The sequence below is a fragment of the Thunnus thynnus genome, chromosome 10 (genome assembly GCF_963924715.1).
Source record: "Thunnus thynnus chromosome 10, fThuThy2.1, whole genome shotgun sequence".
Lineage (NCBI taxonomy): Eukaryota > Metazoa > Chordata > Actinopteri > Scombriformes > Scombridae > Thunnus > Thunnus thynnus.
The window spans coordinates 34042044-34048084 of NC_089526.1; positions in this window are offsets into that span (position 1 = coordinate 34042044).

Here is a 6041-nt window from a genome sequence, read left to right on the forward strand (position 1 = left end):
CAGCCGGAGGGACGATTTGCGAAATGCTTACGAGATTTTGTATGCTAACCTTAACGTTAACCTAACCATAACCCTTACCCTGACCCTAACTGCACTCGCTAGCAATCTAGCACGGACCAAGGTGAAGTGTCATAACCTTGTATCTATTTGCATGCATGTTAATCCAGAAGGCTACAACTTTAGGTCACCTCCAAAGAACATGAAGTCCCATTCTTATGACTGTCTCTGAGTTTGATGCAGCTTAAGAAACTGCTGTAAAACAACAGGTTAAGTTTGTTTTCTCTGTTAAAATTGTTCTGTCTGCTTATCCGCTTGTGAAGATTATTTAATCTGTTACCACATTTACTGTATGTATAAACAGGTCATCATGTGTCATGCTGGCAAAGACAAAAAAAGCCATTATTTAACAAAGAGGTTCTTGCACTACACAAATGAAAATGACATCTAAGACAATGAATCCATTGCCTGAAAATGTCTGTGGTCAGCCTATTAGGATGACAGGGTAAACAGCCTCAGGTGCTGCTTGTCATCGAGTTTCATCCACATTGAAAATCCCCGTCTCCGAACCTGTCAGTCTGGTTGAGCAACAATAAATAAGAAGATAAGACAGCAGAGGGGAACCGTGACAAAAATAAATATTAGATGGCACCACAGCTTCCCTTAAACACTTTCAGTGTGTCAATATCCTCGTTCTTTTAGTGGGTGTCTATTTCTGGGAAAGAGACAGTAGGATTATGGGAATCCGACAGCACACTCAGTCTCCATTTGTTGCACAAAAAAGGGCCCCAAAACCATTACTGAAAGACTGCAGGGAGAATACAACCCTTAGAACTCAGTAGAAACTTGAAATTCTCTCACACCTTTGAGGAATTGTAAACTCCAGCCAAGCTGTAATGAGATATCACAGCTGCGATTCACAGTCTTGTAATCTTTTGTTAGTGATACTCAAGGATATAATCACGTTCAACAATAAACAGCCTGACAGGGTTTCCATTGTTTCACTGGACATGTGTATGTATATGTGAGATGTCACCAGTTGGACTCGAAACATCCTAAAATGCATTCCGAATTTTCATGTTTTGTTTTTTTTTTTTTTGATCTTGTCTTGTTAATTCATATGCTCATATTTATATTCATGCATTAAACATGAATGAGTCCCATAATTCTACTCCACATGTGCACATTGGTGTTGTCCTCTTAATGTTAAAAACAGAATTACTTTGTAATAACTTTGGGATTGTTTTGACTGATTTTTCTACATCATTCCTATTAGTTTTAAATTGTTTTGATATCACTGGTATCTTTTTATAAAGAGTTTATAAGTTGTAAATACAGGCTTATAAAAGGTTATTAAATAATTTACTAATGATTTATAAATCCTTAATAATTCATTAATAAGATCCACTTTTGGCTCATCAGATTGTGAAAAATCTCTTGTGCAGCAGACAATTGCTTTGTGTGTTTGGGAAATTCATGACTCATGTTTGGCTGTTGATTGACAGTTAAAGTGAAAATGTTAAGAGAACAGTACAGCACAGCTGAAATGTTTATGGCAATGAGTTTCCAAGTTGGGAATTGTTCACTGGTTGGATAAAAACTCTATGCTATTATGTTATTAAGACATTGGTAAAGGGTTCATAAGTTTAATTTTCTGACAAACAATCATTTTACGCAGCAACTAAGTCATTATTAAAGGGTCAAAGGAATTGTTTAGGCTTCATCATAAGACAACAGCAAAAGCTATAAATGACAATATTTCATAAAAGGTTCTTACAATACTCCATCTAGTCTGTAAATGTTAGAATGTCTAAAAAATATTTATTACATGGCTTTGTTGAATAATCGATTCTGATTGGTCAATTACACCATTCTACAGTCTGTTATGTCTGAATAGCAGAATGCTGCTATGAATAACTGACCATTGCTATGGACGCAGTTCTGATCATAGACTCTGGAGGACCACATCGAATTATATCAACCTGCAGAAAGAAGTCCAGTAAAATTACCAACTGCAGCTCAATCACAACACCTTGCGGCAAAAAACGTTACTACTATTCGAGAGAGGGAAAAGTGGAGCAAGATCCTGTCCTCCAATCCAGGCAACGGCAGCAGATCTGGTGAGCGCCTCTCCTAGTTGGTATCGCTACATACTAACTTAAGTGATAAGCAGCAGTGATAATAGTAATATTGTTACCAGTTGTAACACTAGTAACAATTGTGTTTCCAGGTGTGTCAACTGCAAAGCCCCAGTAAGAAGGAAACATAGAGATGAATGAGGACAGAAACATCAACATCAATATTCCCAAAGAAGTCCTATTCACCTTGTCTCACTTCAACATCACTACAACAGAAATGTTTAGTGTAACGCAAATTATAATGCTAAATAGGCTAATCTTAAGAAGGCTACAGAATTTTCATAGATATTTATGTTGCTATGCACACAGTTCCAACCATAGAATCAAACAGACATTTTTTTAGCAGAAGCAATAAAATCATTGTTAAATCAACAAAATCATTTTTAAATCAATATTTTGTGTCACATTATTGATTTCTTCAATAAATAGCTGTGTAATAAAGCAAGATAATGTACAGCAAGTGGGTCATTATTGTGACATGAACCCCGACAGGGGTGTACATTATCCCTTACTCAGTGATTGAGTTGTGTTCTGGATGCTTTGCAGCACTTTCCCAGAAGGTCAGTGGTCAAATTCTTATTAATGGCTTGTAACTGGAAAGCTTCACTAGATATAAACTACAAACCGCCCTAAAGACAGGATGTCCCCCAAAACTTAAAGGGGACATACTCTACACATAATCAGGTCTATATTTATATTCAGGGGCTCTTCTGGAATATCTTTGCATAATTTACAGTCTAAAAAAACTCCTTATTTATCTTATGCTGCGTTCACATGGATTCAGGCAGATGGTAGATGGCAAACTGGATATCATTTTAGTGGATGGGAGCAGGATGTTAAAATTAGGTAAGGCAGAGAATACCAGCAACAGTAACTGTAGATGGCACTGCCATCAAAAGTTAAAAAATTTGAACTTTTTGCCAACCCAAAAATGCTTTTCTAAAAAGTAAATACGCACTTTCATATTCTCATAATAATAAAGCTGTAGTAGCAGACTAGTGTAAACTAATAAGTAGATTTTAAAACTGTCATCTTGGTCTCACCTTGTAATTTGCACCTCTTTTTTTTTTTTTTTTTCAATTTTCAGGCATTGGCAGCGGGGCTCTCTGTGATGACATCACAAACTGGTTGTTATTGTCCCAGGGCTATCATACAAAATGTTGGTCTCCCAAGCCCCCAGAACAGCGCCGATCTGTGAAGCCAATTTGACATAGCGGCCAACCCCTGGCCATAACCCATATATTTACATATATATAGATTCTACAACAAGATAACATGATAATTTCACTTTTTTTGTGGAAAAACCACATCAGACACATATTATTCTAAGTATATGTATATGTATATAAGTATTTTATGTCTCAAGGGTATCTTTTTTTTTTCTTTTTGTTCTGCATGTTGTTTAATATGTGATCAATTTCCCTCCCAAGACAAAACACAAGGCTGTCTATACTTTCTTAGACTGTGGTTGGAACTGGACCAGTTACTTTTAGCCAAACACAGAAACTATTTTTCCATCCAAGTTTTACTACAGAATCCCGAGGGGACTGAATAGACAGCAGCAGCACTGCAGAGAACATGGTTTAGTCCCAGCTGACGTGTCAGTGCATCTAGTGTGACAGGATGTTTTTTCAGTGAGTTGGTTTATGCTTTATGACTGAATGATTTTCAATAACAGCAGATTGGGACTCTCCCTCATGTTAGCACGGACAGTGAAGAAGCTTGTTCCTGAACTGCAGTCATATGCTGCATGTTTTTACTTGTGGTGACTTCAGTCTGATGTATGGAAATGTTTCTTCTAAAAATGAATGCTGTCCTGTTAGAAAATTATTCATATTTCATTTCATTCTTCCCTTGAGAGATTTAAAGTAAAACATGTTTTGTTTTGTTTTGTTTGCATGCCATAAAAGTGTGGTTGGTCATATTCATAATCAACTAGCAATTAATTGGATCACCATATTAGTTATAAGAAATAGGTTAGATGTAGATCTTTATTAGTGATTGAATGTCATTACTCCATCTACCTTTAGCTCAAAGTGTCTCAAACCTTCACTGTATCTGCATCATAATTGAAAGCAGAACCACAGTAAGGTTAAGTGTGTCATATAAAGTTAGCCTGCAGTATCATTCAAGTTCAGCAACACCAGTTCCCTTCTTCAATTTATCAGTGATGTGAACTGAAACATGATGACCATGTAATTTATTGTTTGAAACATCACTAATATGATCAATTCATCAATGAAGGGATGTTTTCATGGACAACCTGAAGATACACACCTGATCATCAAACTGTTAGCAAGACATTCAGAACTCCATATATACAGATTACTTTCTATGTAAAAAGCAAAGTGACTGCATGTAAAACCAGCGCTTACACAGCTGTATTGGGTCAGGACCAGAGTGGCTGGAATGTTTGTGTCTGTCATTATTTCTAATGTGTGATCTGGTGGATCTTGTGAATATCTTTGTTACATTAACATATTAAGTTGTATACATCTTAAATTATTTATGCACTTCTGACTAATTAATGGTGAAACCAGTTGTACTAAATATTATAATATTATCAACGCTGGGGTGGGCTTTGTTTTTTAAGTGAAATATAAGATTCAGCTCCCCTTCCCACTCGAATAATTTTTGTACAGTCCCTAACTCTCTCTGTATGTCTGTTTATATCTCCCTCCTTTCTAAGAGTAATACAGATGGGTGACAAATTAAAGACCAGTTCAGGCCTGAACAACTTTGTATTGACTTGCAGTCACTCTTCCCTCTAAGGGGACAGTGGACCCAAACCATGCCAGCAAAATGCCCCCCCACAGCATAACAGAGCCACCAGATCCCCACACTGTAGGGGTCAAGCATTCAGACCTGTACTGGTTTTTCCTTAAATTTGTCAACTATCTGTACATACAATACACAACAGCTCCCCCCTGAGATAAAGAAGATATTCAACACTGAAAATTTGTTTGATATTACCAAACATGCAATTCCCATGAGACATTTGTTTTTATTGATCTATATTTTATTTTGCACACTTACAGGGTCGGCATTCCCTTTTGTCCACTGCAAATTCCCACCTGATAAATGTGTGTGTCGTATCATATTGATTAACAATTAATACATGGGAAGTAGACATTAGAACTGAACCAGACCAAGAAGAGTGGGAAAATACAATGCTAAAGTAAAACCAACAAACAAACACAAAAAATCTTTTCGTAACAGGTTAAGAGTCAATATCATATATACTCCATACACTACAACCAACACTACATTTCTCAATGAGAACTACTCCAGTGTCTCTCCTCCATCTGCATAAAAAGTCAGATTTTTATTTTCTGTGTTGTGCCTGTTTATTAAAATAAGAATATAAGAGAATAACTTTGTGTCATCTTCCACATGGAACTTAAAATGCAACCTGGATAGTTTTTTCTGGGACTTTCCTCTGAAGGCTCCAACTTAACCCCTGAACAGTACACTGAAGTGTACTGTTCAGGGGTTAAAGACAGGTCCTCAAGTGTATTGCAGTGGTACAGAGATTTTCATGCAACGTTAAAAGGCAAATTTGTCTTGTGATACTATTCTACATTTTTATTTTTATTTTCAAGAAATCTAAGTGACTGAAACCAACATAAAAAATGTATTCTATTGTACTAGACAGACTTAGACTAGAGTATGATAAATTCACTGTTGATTTAGGTGTTTTCATGGGATTTGCTGGGAATAGTAACATCAAATAAAGCCAGCCTCAATTAGATTCATCTAATAACATTACACAAAATAACAAATAAACATGGGTCAGTACCATACTACAGGTGAGGTTCATTTAGGTGCTGTGTCAAAGAGAGAATCCTTTAGAAGTCTCATTCATTTGCCTGCATATCAATAAACATTACTTAACACTGTGCATTT